A 19,865-nucleotide genomic window follows, 5' to 3' on the forward strand; every position below is an offset into this window, starting at 1 on the left:
GCAGCCTTAGGGCTGCATCCAACTTCTTCAAAGACTGGTAATCATATGCAGAGAATAGGTAGTTAGAAGTTTTAAGGATGCTCTCATCTGTGCTCCTTATATTTTGTTTACATAATTTGCCTTTTAGTGCATTATACCGAATGTTTCAGCAATATGGCATACATAGAGTAAAGAGGGACATATCAGGGCCTTTTGCTGGTGCAACTTCCTCCATCACACACCAACATTAAAGGGGTACGCCAGAATTTTTTTTATTCTTTTACATCAACTGGTTTCAGACTATTATATAGATTTGTAATTTACTTCTATTTAAAAATATCCAGTCTTCCAGTACTTATCAGCTGATGTATGTCCTGCAGAAAGTGGTGTATTCTTTCCAGTCTGACACAGTGCTCTCTTCTGCCACCTCTGTCCATGTCAGAAACTGTCCAGAGCAGCAGCAATCCCCATAGAAAACCTTTCCTGCTCTCCAGACTGGAAAGAATACACTGCAGAACATACAGCAGCTGATAGGTACTGATAGACCCCTTCAGGACCGGTCCAGATAGTGCCTTGAGAAATAGAGAATATTTTTGAAATCTGACCAGTCTCACTTTATGTGGTTATTAGAGATGAGCGAACCGGGTTTGGGTTCGAGTCCATCCGAACCCGAACGTTCGGCATTTGATTAGCGGTGGCTGCTGAACTTGGATAAAGCGCTAAGGTTGTCTGGAAAACATGGATACAGCCAATGACTATATCCATGTTTTCCACATAGCCTTAGGGCTTTATCCAACTTCAGCAGCCACCACTAATCTAATGCCGAAAGTTCGGGTTTGGATGGACTCGAGCATGCTCCAGGTTCGCTTATCTCTAGTGGTTATATCTTTGTGATATTATAAATTATCCTAGAAATTCTGAGATTGTTTTCTCGCGACATATTGTAGTTTAGGTTAGTGGTAAAATTTGGCCGATATCCATACAATTTTCGTGTGAAAAATGGCCACATTTCATGAAAAAAATGACAAAATTAGTGATTTTCAGTTTTTTGAGGAAATCACTATTTAATTGCCGGATTACAAGGATATTACATTGCAATGCAGATCTGCATAGCATTGTAATGTGCCTGTAAAATAGGGCATTAGGCTGAGCCTGGTCAGCCACTGTAGTAATGACACAGGAGGCTTCAGGAAAGCCTCCTGGTGCCATAGCAAACATCAAAGCTGTGCGATCACCATGATCAGCCCTGATGGGAATAGAGGGAAGACTATCCCTCTATTCTACACTATAGGTGCTGCGATCGGCCTGATCGCAGCATCCATAGGGTTAACTGTCGCGACCTGCTCTGGCAGTCAGTGATAGCTGGGCAGATGCGCTGGGTGCCTGACTACCACTGACAGCCGGGACCCGCCACGGGATGGCACAGCTCCTGTGCCCGTTTCATCCCAGGACCTAACTGTACGTCCTTGAGCAGGAAACTCACCTCCTCTTGATATGCCACACTATCCCTTACATTGCTGACGGCTCGTTGTCTAGCTATACCTCTACATTATAGCTATATATACGCCCGCTATTGCTCTGCTTTTATAGTCTATTACCCAGATTGTAGAAGAGCCCTAGTCATGTTTCAAGGCTCTCTTAAGGGTTGGGCATTGACATGGAGGGTAGCTACCTCTAATAGTACTCAGCCTTCTTACTTCTAGAGGTGAGCTTATTTGCATAATTATTTTCCCAGCAAGCATTGGTTGGCAGATAAGGCTTCCTATATTGGCAATGAGAAACAACCCTCTTAGATTTTTATTGTAGCTTAATTTGTCAAGTGGAACTTTACATGTTACTCTATTTTCACACCATTGACCCTTCACCTGGCTTGTCCTTCACTCTTTTTGCTTGTTTTGGCCCCCATCTCAGTTTAACCCTGACCTTGTCTGTTAATGTCTGACCTCTGACCTCATCCTCATCTGACATTTACTGATCTCCTAAGGCTAGAGCACTATGGCGACTATTGAATGCATAACAGCACAGGGAAATTATCAGGCAACTTTTTTATGGGAGGAAAACTTTGGACAGCATTTCTTAAGAGGTTGTCTTGGCAGCGGAGTTTTTAGGTATATGCCCAGGGAGAGGGGATTAAAAAATAATATTATTAGTTTTTACTACATTTGTATTTGATTCTCTCCTCAGGGATCTTTGTGTGCACTACTAGGCCTTACTCACTTTACCTGCAGCACTTTGCTCTCCTTGTTGATTTTTGGTTTACTTATTCTCTAGTCCACACTTCTTATTATCCATCTGCATCAGCCCCCTCTATGTTCGCTGTTTTTAATTATTCTTGTCAGTCGTGTTTCATTGTTTTACATGAATTGTTAACATAATGTGTTTTTAAACAATAACATTTATTTTTGTGATATATAAGAGGTTTAGTGTCCTCTATAGGTAGTTAGTTTTACTGCAAGTTGAACGGTGTACAGAGGGAGGGGGGCGACATATTTTCAATTTCATGGTGCAAATTATTTTATTTAAGTATTTTTTTCTATTTTATGGAAAAACTCAGATCGTTATTACAAAGTATGACTGGATTTGTAAATAATTAGGGCTCATATGGGTCTGTATTGACAAAAAATAAATGTGCTATGGCTTTTTAAACACAATGGGGGGAGATTTATCAAACTGGTGTAAAGTAGAAATATCTTAGTTGCCCCTAGCAACCAATCAGATTCCACCTTTTATTCCTCACAGATTCTTTGAAAAATTAAAGGTGGAATCTGATTGGTTGCTAGGGGCCACTAAGACAATTATATTTTGCACCAGTTTGATAAATCTCCCTCTACGAGTAATAAACAAAAGTGCAAAAACAAAAATTGGCTGTGACATAAAGAGTTTAAAGACAATATCCATAATATGCTCAGTTTTTCTTATTATTTTTTTGTAGATTTAACCCATCAATTAAACAGTAAGCAAAACCTATATGTCATCCACAGCTTGTGACCACATTGCTGCAATAGTGTGGGGGACGACTGAGACTTACATATCATCTATTGATCTCTGCGGAGAGATGCCATGCATTGCAAAACCTCTTGAAAATAGATCACAGGGAGGATGACCGTTTTCCATCAGTTTATTTGGAAAAATACGTCTGCCCATAGAGATCAATTATCTCTGCTAGCTTTTATCTCTTTCTGCTCACCTCTGATGTGAGGGGCTCGGCTATTATGTGCAGAGCTGCTCTTCTATATTCTGTTAGGGCATTTTACCTTAAATAGTTTTCTTTCAAAAAATCAATTTCCTGTTCAAGTAAAAAAAAAAAAATGTATGAATAAAAACACATGGGTAATCATTCCTCATGTATGAGCTTCAGTTGTTTACAACCTTGCTTACCTGGTTCCCTGTTGTATCTGGCTGGGGTAACATATCGCTCTATCTGCTATATGGGGGTCATGTAGATTTTCGGACCCCACGGCTCTGCCTAGTGATGCAGCGTGGCCATACTTTGGATGGTTCCTTATTATGCATGATACACGGTACAAATAACCATTCCATATCATGGCCAAATACAGTTTCATATAGTTGGCTATGTAACAATGGTATAAAACACCACAACAATGTAAAGCAATATGGGGATATGCCGTACGGTGCCTAATGGAGGCTTTTTTCTTCTTCATTGTTCTACATCTACAATGGAATAACAGAACAGAATACTGTCCATGCAGGGTGCACAGCACTCTAGACACCAAGTCTGACAACTTAACTTTATTGATGTCCTTTGTGTTTCCATCATAGTACATAGAAAATGAACACAAAAAAACTCCAAGCATGCTGAAATATTTTCTCCTAATGAAAACGCCAATGCAAATGTGACTGTAGCCTTAAGATTGCCAATCACTTTTTGTACACGTGGCCAAACGTTTAAGGGTTTGTGCAGGAAAATTCCTATTCATATTTATGGAGGCTGTGGTGGACATGTCAGTAATGTATACTTACCTCTCCCACTTCCCCGCCACGGCTGATTCCCAGGCATTCCAATCTGTCTATGCTGACTGGCTATTTCCTATGGGAATGGGACATTAATGGATAATATGAAAACAGACCCCATAAACGGCCCGATAATCGTGCAGCATGAGCTGTACATACATCAACAGCGATATCTGTGCTTTCGGCCCTGAAAATAAACTGTATTTTCTCCTCTACGGTCCCTAATGTCTTGATAGCTTTAAAACACCACTGCAGTGTCTGAAGTGACTGGCCGCTTAACCATTCACCAGGACAGAACCACGGTCAGAGATCTGATTTGGCAGATTATTGCTCCATGATATAGGGCCCTTAATCTAAGGTGTATGGGCACCTTGAGACCATGTACATGTAATAACTTTTTATCCATATTTCATAGTGTAATATAGGGTGTAATAATAATACACAATGGTTATATACGATACTGCCACAGAGTGCTCAAGTACTACAACATAAGGTACAGAGTCAGAGTAACAGCTCCTAATAGAAATTATTCTAATACAATGCCTATATCAGTGCTCCAGGGCATGCTGAAATATATATATATATATATATATATATATATATATATATATATATATATATATATATATATACACACACACACAGTATATGTGATATATCAATTGCTCTTTCATTGGTACAACCATGTAGATTTTTCCTGTGACATATGAACTAGGGAACATATTGGTTCTCAGTAGGCTTTTTTAGAACCACAAAAAGACTTTATAGACTATTGTATGACTTCATATAGGTATTGAGTCTGGAATTTCTCAGCTTAATTGAGAATAAATGTTCTGTATATCATGATAAATACTTGTCAGGTTTCTCGATGTCCTTATGTTATTTCGAATAACTCTTGTTGAAACCTCAATGTATAATCTGGAGAAATCATAAATTACATGTAAAACATAAAAGTATTCCTCACCATTAAAGTATAGGCATAAATGATGTGTGAAATACTCAAGCAGTGAAGAGGTGTTGTTCATATGGGAACAGCAAAAAAAGGGAACTGTTAAGACTGACCTGACATCATAGAATTTATCATCACATATGGGAAGGTGTTAATATACTAGAAAAGAGCGTAGTGATGCAATATGGTGATCATCAATGTAGCAGGAAAACAATATATATAGCATTAAAATGTTGGAATCCCTGATCCCACACACAGACTCGGGAGTAATATGCCGATAGAGTGTTGCTGTGAACTATTCATAGTGCAAGGGGGAATAGTGGGCCGCTCCTCTGATGACTAACAAATGGCTATTCTGTACATCGCTGGGATCCATCACTTCTTCCCTTGGTGTCCTCTATGTATTCTCACCTACTTTGTTATCTAGGTTTGGCCTTAAAGGGGTATTTCCATCTCAGCTTGATATCCCCTTGCCATATGATAGAGGATAACAAGCTAATTTCTGTCGGTCTGACCGTCGGGATCCCAACTATTCTAACGGGAACGCAATAACCCTGCAATGAATACGGTGCTCCACAAGTAAGTATGGCCACCACAGTTGGTGCCTGTTTATTCTCTATGGCAATGTCCATCATGCTTGGACAGGTAGAGTGTTCAGGCATGATAGGGATTGTAATTTTGCAACAGCTGAAGGGCTGAAGGTTCCCCATACCTGCTTTATGGGGTTGCCAAATACATCTGGGATCCATGTGTTGAGCACTCCATTCATTGCTGGGAGATTGTGTTTCGGTCCTCAGGATCGGTGGGGGTCCCTACCATTGGATATTGATAGATAACAAACTGAGATGAGAATACTCCTGGGGGCTGGGTTCACACTACGTATATTTCAGGCTGTATTTGGTCCTCATGTCAGGTCCTCATAGCAACCAAAACCAGGAGTGGATTGAAAACACAGAAAGGCTCTGTTCACACAATGTTGAAATTGAGTGGATGGCCGCCATATAACAGTAAATAACGGCCATTATTTCAATACCACAGCCGTTGTTTTAAAATAACAGCAAATATTTGCCATTAAATGATGGCCATCCACTCAATTACAACATTATGTGAACAGAGCCTTTCTGTGTTTTCAATCCACTCCTGGTTTTGGTTGCTATACAGCCTCACAAATACAGCCTCAAATATACATAGTGTGAACCCAGTTAGGGTGCGTTCACACCTACAAGATCCGCAGCAGATATTCAGCAGATCCGCAGCAGATTTGATGGTGCAGATTTGATGCTGTGTTCAGTTATTTAAATGAAATCTGCTGCAGATCTGCTGTGGATCCGCAGCAGAAAATACGCTGCGGCACCGGTAAGTGTGAACGTACCCTTAAAGGAGTCACATGATCTCGCATCAAGAAATACACTACCCAAAAGTAGCCTTTTTTATAGCGGGGTGGCAGCGTTTTATGCCGTCTTGTGGCAAGACCCGGTGTCTTACAGACCACACCTGCAATCATTTATATCTGACATTTTTATCTGGGTACATTATTATTTGCAATGTGATTAAAGTAGTTGTTATATTTAAAGGGGTTATCCAGCTAAATTATTTTCTATTCAATCAACTGGTTTCAGAAAGTTATACTTATTTGTAAATTACTTCCATTTAAATATCTTCCAGCCTACCAGTACTTATCAGCTGCTGTGTGTCCTGCAGGAAGTAGTGGATTCTTTCCAGTGTGACACACTGCTCTCTGCTGCCACCTCTGTCCGAGACAGAACCTGTCCAGAACAGTAGCAAATCCCCATAGACAACCTCTCTCTTTGTGGACAGTGCCTGTCTCGGACAGGGGTGGCAGCAAAGAGCACTGTGTCACACTGGAAAGAATACATCACTTCCTGCAGGACATACAGCAGCTGATACGTACTGGAAGACTTGAGATTTTTAAATAGAAGTGAATTACTTATCTATATAACTTCCTAAAACCAGATCATTTGAAAGAAAAATCCTTGTCCTCGAGAGTGTTAATACGCACGTTCCTAAAAGCTCTAGTATCCTCCCAGCCGACCAGCGTCTGATCTCCCCGGCAGCCAGGTTTATTCCGATGGCTGGAGCCATATTTAGGCTTATTCATTGCTTGAATTCCTAAACTTTTAAGAACACAAAGCATCGTCCTGATGTAACTGGAGAGATACATTACATGGATCACTGGCACCACAAAAGCTTTACTTCAGCTGGAAAGGAGCAAATCTTATTCTGCGATATATTGATTTACATTTTTGACATTCATGACAAATCCCCAGATGCAACAATTTTGCCAATACAGATATAAAACTTGAGCTTCATTTCCTATAAGTGTTGTGGCTGACTGCTGGGATGCAGCCTGTCATTACTTCTGGTACTTTTACACTCCCTATGGCAATCTGAAGCCACTGCCTTTCACAGATAATTTTATAGTCGGACAGTTCTTTTCAGATTTTAAATCAAATACAAGTGCAGACCGAACGAAAGCCATAAGCTCCGAGCACAAAACCCAAAATGCGTGAGCTGCATCGCCTGTTTTCTGAATAACATCAACCAATAACCCTTTCAATGAAAGTAGAAAATGGGCACCTGATGCCTGGGGTATATCTTTATATACAGGGTCAGATATGTCAGTGAGATTATTGCCGGAATATTCTACAAGCAATGTCTGCAAATGTATATAATAGTATTGCAGCACATACTGGCTTTTGTAGCAGGACACATTTTGGCCCCTTAAAAGCCTTTGTCAGCTGCCGAAGGCGAAGGGGTTGGATGGGCCTTTGTTCTACTGCTATATAAGTGGATATATGCTGCGGCAATGAGTAAAGTGCAACAAGATACGTGAGCTTCTACTATTACTACGGTCACTGAGGGGTTTCCACTGCTATGAGCACCATAATTCTCAACACTTCTTAAACTCATTCTCAAAAATAGATGGATACATACACATGAATGGATACATTGATTGATTGATTGATTGATTGATTGATTGATTGATTGAGATAGATAGATAGATAGATACGGCTTTTACTTAGTGCCCAATAAAAAAATACTCTCAGAGGCTACTTTTGTGTAGTGTGTTTCTTGGTTAGAGGTCATTGACTGCTAGACATGTCTTTATAATGCTGTTTATACACAACAGTTCCAATGGATAGCCAAAATTGTAACCTGGTCTCTGCCTTACAGAATTAATTAACCACAATATAACCTGTCCAAAAATATTCTAGCGAAATAGCCTTTCCACAATATAATTACACACCACAAAGCTATGATTTTAAGAATAATTAAAACATTTTATTAACATGATAAAAAAATCTCCATTTAATAATACAGTGCAAAAGGATCCCGTATTAAAGACAACCACCAGCCACAGTATCTCTATCCTCTATCAGTTATAAAGCTGGTCACGGTAAGCATATAAATCAAACTGACTATAAACATGTAGTGTATCCACATGGACTCCCAGGTCCGGTAAACATCAGTATACACAACCTATTTTTCTACAAGCCTATATCATACCATATGCCTACCCATAGTAGCGTGTGGCTAACCCGATGCGCGTTTCGCGTGCGTTGGCTTTCTCAAGGGGTGTCCATGGGGCAGACCTAGGAGGCCATGTGGATACACTACATGTTTATAGTCAGTTTGATTTATATGCTTACCGTGACCAGCTTTTAAACACAGGCGGCTCCCTCATTACACCCTCCTGCCTCTGTCTAGACCATTTAAAAAAAATGTGCAGAAGGACCTTTGGTGTGATGGTACCTATTACATATTCTGCCATTGACAGTCAGACAATGTTGCCTTTGTTTGCAGTGGTGTCATTATCTCCTGGACTGGAACCATATTGTCTTTAGTGATAAATCCAAGTTTTGTTGAGGAGCCGACAAAAGTAAGTGCTTCACTCCTGCCTTTGCTGTGGAGCGACATGCTGCGCCCTGGTGGTGTGATGATGTGAAGGACACACTGCCCTCTGCTGGTGTGATGATGGGGAGGACAAACTGCCCCCTGCTGGTGTGATGATGGGGAGGACAAACTGCCCTTTGCTGGTGTGATGATTTGGAGGACACACTGCCCCCTGCTGGTGTGATGATGGGGAGGACACACTGCCCTTTGCTGGTGTGATGATGGGGAGGACACACTGTCTCCTGCTGGTATGATGATTTAAAGGACACACTGCCCCCTGGTGGGTTGATGATGAGGGGAGGCCCCACTGCCCCCTGCTTGGGTGTTCATGTGGCGAGGCCCCACTGCCCCCTGTTGATGTGATGATGTGGGAGCCAACATATATGACAGTTGTTCACCTCTAATAGTGGTACCCGGGGCACAAACCTCTTAGTGATGTGTACAGGACTTCCTGTGGCCCCATGTGTTGTCTCTCATAGCTTCCAGCTGCAGAATAATGCCTGTTTGCCAGATTTGTTGCCAATCTGTAGTCCCAATATTTGGGATTAGTTGGGACCTTATCTTCAGCAACCAAGGAGCATTCATGATCTGCAGACTAAAGGCAGCCCAACAGGGTCCTCATATAGTTTTTTCCCCCCATTAAAAGCCACTTTTCACTCTAATATTGTAATCTCTTACATATATCACAAGTAAAAAATAAGATGTAAAATGTACTTGATGCTGCGCAGAACGGCTAAATAGTGATATGGCCTCTGAAGAGTTAATCCGGCCATTAGTCATTTGTAATTAATGCCGGGTCCGAAGCCAAAAAACCAACACAAACAGATACAGGAAGACAAATGTTCTGTGCAAAATGCTCTTCTCAAGGTAACAAAGTTCATAAATTACAAAGTAGCAGGTTCCATGATGTAAAATAATAGAATGACCAAATATATCCTAGAGGGTAAAATACAATCAGATTGGATGTTTTGAAGATCTATTTTTCACACACCATTTGTAAAATTGCTTTTGGTGACTGAGTTTCTTATTGAGGTTTTATGGCTGCTTTTTTTCCGCTCTCAATGTCACCAGAAAACATTTCTGAACTTTTACACTGTAATTGTATTGGGTAGATTGTTCCTTTGGTCTGGCCGCTCTACAATCTGGGAGATTGGATTGCAAATTCTAGTGGAAGTCCCTTATTTTCATGAGTCAGCTTAGGAATTAAAATCGATTTGGGTTCCTGAGCGGCAGTTCTATTTCACTTCAATTAAGGTAGTTCCCAATTGAGGGGAAAATTATAGCCCCTCCAATGGGAATGTAAAAGATCACTGCAGCCGCACAAATCTGCTGCATATGGAGGAGCGCCGCTGCCTGTACTGAAAGGATTCTTACTCTTAGATTTAGAGGTAATAAACCCGCAGAGTTGTTTCCTGGTAATTGAGGCAATGGAGAGCGAGCAGCTTTTCTTACAATATGTGGAATTTAACCATTTTCACCACCAGGTTTTTTTTTTTTTTTTTTTTTTGGGGGGGGGGGGGGTCTTGATGTCCAAAGAAAAAAATTACCTTCTGAAAAGACCCTCTTAGTTGCATAAAATGTCTTAAAGGGGTACTCTGTGAAAAAAAAGTATTCAAATCAGCCAAAGTCAAAAAAGATATTTCTCTTTAAAGTCTCAAACCTTCCAGTACTTTTCAGCTGCTGTATGCCCTGGAGGAAGCGATGGGTTCTTGATCCAGTCTGACACAGTGCTCTCTGTTGCCACCTCTGTTGGTGTCAGGAACTGTCCAGAGAAGAAGAGGTTTTCTGTAGGGATTTGCTACTGCTCTGGACAGTTCTTGGCACAGCTATAAGCTTTACCAGACTCTCTAGGGCTGCATCCAACTTATTCAGCCACCGGTAATCAAATGCCGAACGATTGGACTTGAGCATGCTCAAGCTGCGCTCATCTCTATTCATTATTAATAACTGGTCTATGTAAATGGCCCAATGATAAGCTGACAGACCAGCAAATTCTCATTGGCTGCCATTTAAATTATTGTTATCGGACGGACATCACCCCATCTAAACAGGAAGCGGTACTAACGATAATAGGAATGGGCTGCACAAATGATTCAGCGATCGTTCCTGTGGCCCGACCACATGATCGAGTGAGCCTTGAAAAGGCTTTGCAGACGAGCCCTGATATCGCTAATTGGTGCTCATTTGCTGCCTCCCATTAGGCTGGGTATTAAAATTAAACTAGAAATTAGACTATTTAAATTAAACGTAACGGATGATAGCTAGGCTTTCCTTCACCTTTTGCAAAACTTCTGTTTTCTTGTCTAGCCCTTTATCTCTTTGGCCAAGACAGAGTTGGTTGTTGGTGCCAATCCAATGCCCGACACTAGCGAGAAATCATCTACCAGCCCTACCCCTCTTGTTACAGCCCCGTTGACATAGATCAGGTTTCATTGGTTCATAACTACTTTGAGGATGTTAGTGTGACTTATGGCTCACGTTTATTAAGCTGTTTACACCAGTTTTATGACTTCCTCATCCTTACATGTCCTATAATTTTACCTTTTTTCCTAATCTGAAATATCAAAAATGAATTAGCCCTTGCCCCCAAGGAGACATATTCTACCCCAAGGGGTATTCCAAGTTAAAATAATATCCTCTAAACACAGGATAAGTGGTAGAGTCCAAATGATCTCCAGAACAGGGCCCTAGGTGTTTGCTAGGAGTGGATCAGCGCTTGAATACCTTGGACATGTCTATTGTATTAACAGGCATGCATCTCACTCCACCTATAGCTTTCAAATGGGTTACCCCACGTTAGAAAAACATGGGCACTTTTTTTTCCACAGGCAGCACCATTCTTGTTTCCAGTTTGGGTTGGATTTTGGTGCTGTCTCAGGAAGAAAGAGGCCATGTTTTTCTAACGCTGAATAACCCCTTTAAAGGGGTTATCCAGGATTACAAAAAGCACATGTACTTCCTTGCAAAAGCAGCACCACCCTGTCCCTAGGCTATGTTCACATTACGTGAACATTCGGCCGTTCCGTGACTTAAGTACTGGCCGGATGATCTTTCCGTCCGCGGAGCTCTGATGCATCAGAGCTTCCCATAGCACAGAGTGAAGCAAGCGGCCGGAGCCGCTTGCTTCACTATGTGAACTGACAGGTCCTTCACTGAATTCCGGCTGCAGAAATCTGACCTGTCAGTTTTTTCCGGCGCTGCACAGATCCCGGCCGGAGCGTATACGATGTGTGTACGCTCCGACCAGGATCCCATTGAAGATAGGCTATGTTTCCACCCCGCAAAACTACGGCCGTAGGTCTGCGACGAGAACTACGGCCGTAGTTTTACGTAGTGTGAACATAGCCCTAGGTTGTATGTGGTATTGCAATTCAGCACCATTCTCTTCAATAGAACTGAACAGCAAAACCCACAACCAAACTGACGACAGGAGAGGTACTGTTTCTGGAAGAAAGAGGCCATGTTTTTCTAAACCTAAATATTCCCTTCAACTGACGTATAATATAAATTTGCTGTTTGTTCATAGTAAAAAATAGTTGTGATGATAATACAAATAGCAACAGCAATAAGAACAATTATTTCTCCTGGTTTTTACATAAATTTCAAATGTAATTCATTAGAGCTTACTATTTTTTCTACTGACATTTCGAAAGAGAGAAGGAAAAAAAAAAAAGAATATGCTAGAAAACATTCTATTAATTGGCCACAGAAACAGTGACAAATGTTTGACAATTTGTTAATCTGAGGCCTCTTTGCAGTCTCGCGGATTAGCTGGTGAAGGCCCTATCTTAAACATTGTGCTAATTCCCATTGTAAGCCCTGGCATAACACATATGTTTGTTCATTTGCATGAGAATATATTGAAGGGATTTCTGCTTCTTGTTTTCCTGACCTTCTTTTTGTAAATATTCCCGTACGCTGCACCATGTTCGCTTCTAACGCTAATGAAATAATTGAGAATTATGTTGTGTAAACTGTAAGTTCTATTTTCTCCCACAGTGTTTGTACATTGAAGCCTGACGTGAAATACACACATGACATCTCCATTTAAAGCAGCGTTTCCTGTAAAGCTACTTCTTTCGTGGACTGTGTTAATCGAGTCATACGTATAGCTATGTGGGTGCTGAGGTTGCATTGCAGCCAATGATGGAGATTTCAAAGGAGTTAATCGTCTCTCTAAACTAGAAACTTGAAATTCATTTCCAAGTTACTCAAGCCTACTCGACACAACGTGCACCCTCCGATGTGGTAATGGATTTAACAAGGGGTTAAACAAAGGAGAAGGGTGCAAGGATTTGTCAGTGCTTCATTTTGAACCCCTATAAGGGTAGCGTAACACGCAATGAAATCGCAGCGGATTTCACGATGCAAAGTCACAGTGTTACATCCATTGCGATTCCGTTACGTGCCAAGCTATCCTAAGGGGGTCTAGACTTTTTCCACTTGGAATCCTTAGGTCGCTAAGCCTGCAAAAAGTCTCCACTAAAGGCTTTATGAAGAGGGTAGAAAAGGTCCTAGCTCTTCTGCTCTCCAGCGCTCTACTCCTTCCTCTGACCCTCTCTTGTAATAACTTCAGAGACGATATGGGAGTGGGTATATGTTGCGGGCATTGCGATTGGGTCAAACCACATCCGCGCACAATTTCCAATAGCTGTCTGCTGCAACATTGGTTACATGTGGCAATTATTGATCATTGTCCACAACATCCTCCCGCCCCCCCCCCCCCCTATTGTCTTGAAAGTTATTATCAGTAATAGTCAGAAGGAAGAAGGACTGGGTGGAAGAGCAGAAGAGGTAAGACCTTTTCTGCTCTCCTGTTAACCCCTTTAACGTAAGCTGACATGAGGACAGGGTGAAGACATTAGGTAAGGAAAGAGATCAGATGGGTACCGATAAGGGCAGACAGAGTTCTAATGTAAATTAGAGGTTGAAACAGGCAGCAGATAATAGAAATGGTAAAATATCTAGGTGCATTGAAACCAAACAAAACAGAAAACTATTGAGGGGCACAGTGGCCATTTTCTGGCGCAGAGGGGCCAGATGTGAATAAATCTATTAGCACATGCCTGTTATGCAAATAAATTTTTGCTTATGTCCGCTATACGCCCGTTGCGCCAGAGGGATGGGGAGGGGGTGGAAAGGAGATAGAACGGGCTCAGAATAGAATAGGATATTGCTTAGGCCCAAAGCAATAGAGAAATATCCCTTATAAAACCCTCAACAGCAGTTTATGAGGAAATAACAAAAGGCCAACAGAGACACCAGCAGGCACCTAGTAAGGGGGAAACGTGACAGACAAGCACAGCAGCGGGAAAGGACACCATGGGGGAGATTTATCAAACATGCTGTAAAGTGAAACTGGCCCAGTTGCCCCTAGCAACCAATCAGATTCCACATTTCATCTCCTCTTTGGAAAATAAAGACTTGGGAAATCTGATTGGTTGCTAGGGGCGACTGAGCCAGTTTCACTTTACACTAGTTTGATGTTACCAGACAAATATACAGAATAAAACCTTTCCAGAAGACCACCTCTTGGAAAGCACTACTCACTTACTCACTTTTCCAAATTTTTAGTCCTCCCTGGATCTTGAGGACCATCCCCATAGAAGATGTGTCACATTAGAACGACACTATAATTGCTTGCATTACACTTTGACCCCATGATGTTTATTTTGAATATAATTACACGTTTGTAAAAAACCAACAGAGTTTTCCCACAACACATTTTCCCAAGATTTTTTTTTGCCTTTTTCTTTCAAACAGCAGGTGAATACATTCATAAATCTGTCTTGAACAGTTGCCAATGAATATTCATATTGGATGGTTGTGATTGTAATAGTTTGACATTTTATTATTTGACTTGGATATTTGGATGATGAACTTGTGCCGTAGTTGTGTTCCATCTCCTCTAATGAATTCACGTCACTTCTTGAAATACCAATTCTCCTGTAGGGGAAGGTGACATTGGTAAAAGCCAATTATTAGGAATACACACACAAACAACTAATGTGAACGAATGGAGCAGATAGGCCGAGCAGGTAGACTCATTTTTATTAAAGGCGGCAAATAGCACTTCCATTTAGGAATAAAATGGATAATGCATTATGTCAACGTGGTGGCAGCGGTGCAAATACAATTAGCCGTCTTTGTCAATCACCATTACTTCTGAAAGACGTACCTATAAAATGGTGTTAATATACACTGTGCTCACGCATGGAGAAGTGTCATTATGTTTTTATAGGCAGGAAATGAGTGTATACTGTGAGACAGTCTCACTCCGCGAGGGGGTACGAAATAAATCCACAACCCTTTGTGATGCTCATAATTGGTCGCTAATGGATGGTTCACTTTGCCATTGTCTAAGTAGCGGAGAAACCTGTAAAAATCTTTCTTTAAACATCAAATAGAGAAGGAAATTAGGAGTTTCCTGTGACATTAATAATATATGAAGCTGCAGGAAAGAGGATTGTGGCTATATAGAAAGAAAATGTAGGTATAAGTCTACTTCTATTCAACTTGGGGTGTACATACAGGGGGGAGGGTCTGTCTGTATGTCTACAAACACTAGAGGAATTCACATGTATGGATTCTTTCCCATCCTAGCAATAGCTTTTTTATTTTCATTGATAGTGCCATATTTTGTGACATGGCCACTCTGCTGCCACCAATGGCTATGTTGGTAACTGCAGGGCTGCTCAAGCCCGGGCTCTAGCATGTTTACATATCATTAGCACTGCTGCATGTCTAATCTAATGCATGATAGGTATTACACCAAAAATTATGACTTAGCCGATTAACGACCTTGCTGGCCGATAACAGTTTGGTGTAATAGTACATGTTAAAAGACCATGATCATCCATCATGCACAATGTTGGTTGATCGTGGTGTTTAAACATGTTGAAATGTAACGATCATGTCAGTGATGGAATGACGCTTCTCGCCCCAGGCAACAGACCGCCGCTGACTTCAACAGGCAGCATGGATGATCTAAGGATCGTTCGCGCAGCCCCTCCTGCAGCTGCTTTTGGCTTGCTGTCTCTGGGTGTAATAGCACAGACAGTGAGGGGGAACGAGGGGGAAGCGAGCACTGACAGCATTATGGAATGATTCTTAATAGTAAGTGAAAACGTCTTTTTTCAAAAAGAAACAGGTAACCTGCCCTAGAGAACAATGCAAGTAGCATCCACAGCTCCAGAACTTTAAAACTTGAATCTTTGTTGATGTCTTCTTAAAATGACAGCACATCAAACTTCCACATCAAACTTCCACTTTGTATGACACCGGCCGTTCCGTGACCCGGCCGGGTCACGGAATGGCCTGTGTCAGAAAAGATCATCCCAGCCAGTACTGCAGTACCGGTCGGATTATCTTCACTGCTGCTGAATTCGGATGCGGGCGCATCCGTGTGCGCCCACATCCGAATTCCTTGCTTCACACAATGGAGCGTGCGGTCAGAGCCGCATGCTCTATTGTGTGAACTGACAGGGTTTTCTGCAGCCGCTATTCCGTGAATGGCGGCCGCAAGAAACTGACATGTCAGTTTCTTGTGGCGCCGCTAGGGATCCCGGTCAGAGTGTATACCATGTTTATACACTCCAGCCGGTATTCCTTAGAAGGCAGTACAAAGTAATTTCTGTGGTAATCACGGCTGTTGTTTGTAGTGTGCTGAAATTCTGAGCCAAACAAAGGAACCTAGATGCATCGAGTGCATACATGCCTTATGCCTATGTAATCAAAACTGATTAGAAAATAGTTTAAGGGCAGATTAAAAAAAAGTAATAATAATAATAATAATAATAATAATAATATTAATAATAATATTTTTTTTATAATAATAAAATAAAGGAACTCAACAATATTGAACGCAGCATAGTGCAATAATCAAGCTAGATTATTGGAAACTTTGCACCAGGCCCAGGGATGATAAATTGCTCCTCTGAAGTAACTATTTGTTAGATTAACCCTCTTTTGATTTATTTTAATACCAGCTAATAACTTGTTCTGTCTTCCTCTTGGACATTACAGTCTTTGTATACAGGGAGTGACACAGCAAATCTGTATTCTGCCGACCATCCACGCTCCATAAGGGTCAGCCCATTCCAACACATTCGAAATGTCATTGCTGTTGCTGCCATCTGGTCCAGCTAAGTAACAATGATAGTGTGCCTCTTATATTACCAGCGTCTGGTTCCTTAGCAACTTTCCTATACAAGACTAAGATGTGAAGACAGCCGCTGACCTGGACAATTATTACAACATTAACCTGGAGTTAGTCCGCAGCCGTAATCCTTTTATTCTGGGAGTAAAACTATATGGAATGGGCACATTTATAACAGGTGATTACACCAATGATCTCCTTTATGGCACATGCAGTTGTCATCTTTTGCACAATAGTTCACTTTTAGGGACAATAGTCAACGCTAAATCTAAAAGCTGAGCGGTCACAATCCCACAATGCGATTCATGAGAGGTTTTTATAGTAGAAAAATGACTGTGAAATTTTTCCGACTTCAATTCTTTTCCGCTTTTCATTTTTATATCCTCTCGGTAGCTTTCTCTGCATTTTTATGGAAACCATTTTCGGTAACTACGGGGTTGATAATAGCTATTTGTTACTTTGCCTCTACTTTACTCTTATACAGATAGAACCTAAGCTTCGGCATTTTACGATTTCACCAATGAACTGGAGTCTGAACAAAGCAAATGAAAATGACGAGCTCCCCCCGATTGGAATAACACTGCATTTTTTAGTATTAGGAAATGATTTTCTTGGCTTATTTTATTTCTGTATGAGAATGATACAGGCAGAAAAAAAGTTGTGCTGATCAATCAATGATGTATGAACAGGGGGCTAAGTCAGATACACAGTACTTTGGGTAAATACGGAAACAAAATAGAGTATATTGCAATTGTGTGTTATTTGTCCCCTGATGAACCTTTACATATAAAAGAAATGTGTCGGCAAACAGAATTAGGGAATTTTTCCATTGTTTTGCACTAACCAGTATTATCTTTCTTAGAGTACCAAGTGAACAATGGGCCTTTTGGTCATATGTTTAAGTATTTGAATATATTTTTCTTTTCTTATCGTATATGAAATAAACCACAGTTTTGTCCTCCCACTCAGTGACATTCTGCTCTTAGGCTACATTCACAGGTCCTGTGTATTCTCCATTGAACACGGACGACATGGACATTGAATGTAAGTCCTGGACTGTTTCCCGGGTCGGCATGATGTATCAACATCTTGCTGGCAGCAGGGAAACTGTTTCAATCACCGTGGCACTATAATGACAGAGCCATGCACCTCTGTCAAACCAGTGCCATAGCAATGCAAAGAGTTTCCCTGCTGCCGGCATAATGTTGATACATCAATCCATCCCGCGGGAAACAGTTCAGGACGTGCATTCAATGTCCTTGTTGTCACTGTTCACTGTTTTTCACTGTTCCGGCTGGGTCACAGAACGGCCAGTGTCAGTGATGATCATCTCGGCCGGTACTGCAGTACTGGCCAGATTAACTTCATTTATGTTGGATTGGGATATGGGCGCAATCGTGTTCGCCCACATCCCAATTCCCCATTGCACACCATGGAGAGTGCGGCTGGAGCTGAATAGTGGGCGCACAAAATTGACATGTCAGTTTTTCCTGCGGCCGGTTGGAATTCCTCTGACTTTTATGACCTTGTATTTTTTGTATTAATCATGGCCGGTGTTGCAAATTGGCAACAACGGCCGTGATTAATACAAAAGATATGTTGTGTGAACAAAGCCTAAAGCTACATTTCATATTCGACCTACTGTCTCTTTAATTCCCTGCACTTCATGTGCAGTAGAAAGTCTCCCTTCACATTTTATCCCCTTGTTGTTTTAATTGTTGATTCCTTCACTTGCATTTAAAACTCTTGTTATTCTTTCCCGAGGCCATGACCTTCCATTTGGCACACTTGAATTCTCTTCCATTTATTCTCCTTAATGTATGTCGGCTGTTTAAATCTTCCTGTGTAATGTATCTGCCACCTTCATGATTTGCCAAACTGCCTAATTGGATGTCATTTGTAAATTTTATTAATACGCTCTTTGCCATATGCCAGGATTTTTACGGATCCATGTGGCTTGTGACCATTTACATTATAACATTTGCACAAATACCCATTTGTTGGAAATTCTCATTTAAAATATTGGTCGCCTTCCATACATTTTTAATTTCAACCAATAATTTATCGCGTGGCATCTTGGGATTTGCTAGACGGTAGACAGGCCCATCAACTGCTTTCAATTTTGTGAGAGATAAGTTATCTTGTCGCGGGAGATAACAGATTCATTCTGACATGAACTCCCTTTAGCTAAACTTTGCGGCATGTCATCCTAAGAGCTTCTTTCTCTCTTTGTCCTTAATTAATCTGCCCTTTAACATTCGTTCAAGGATTTTACATGGTGTTGAGGTCACAATAAATGAGGGAAAAGCTGCACCGGATTTTTCTTTGTTGAATATATTACCCATGTTTTAATTGTGGAACAATCCTCAACATTCCTCTGTAAAGTTCTAGATCATCTCAATGTCATAGTAATTAGTAATTAATCTTTTTTTTTTTTTTTTTACATTCAAATCCATCTAATACTTTAATCACTAACAGCATTATCTTGTACCAATAGATTCTACATTAAGAAGTTACTTTTGCATATACTACATTCCAACATACCAACATACCAACAGGCACACTGACACTGCTGCAGCTTGTAGTGATTTATCTCACTCCAGTATTTCATTTATAGCTTAAAGTGTTCAGTATGTCTCTATAATGTCCTCCATGCTGCTGCTGGTTTTTTAGAGCGTGATATAGAGATTTAGGGGAACAAGGTCCACCTATATATGGAACACATCATACTGGCTTGTCTTCATCTACTAGCTCAGGGACAACTAAAAATAAAAGATGGAGCCTGCAGAGAGAACACTTTAAAAATATCATATGCATTACAAGTTATATAATGGCCAGAAATAGTGCTACATTATAGCCTTAAAAGTTACCTAAAGGGGCAGGAACATTAAC

The sequence above is a fragment of the Dendropsophus ebraccatus genome, chromosome 11 (assembly GCF_027789765.1).
Source record: "Dendropsophus ebraccatus isolate aDenEbr1 chromosome 11, aDenEbr1.pat, whole genome shotgun sequence".
NCBI lineage: Eukaryota > Metazoa > Chordata > Amphibia > Anura > Hylidae > Dendropsophus > Dendropsophus ebraccatus.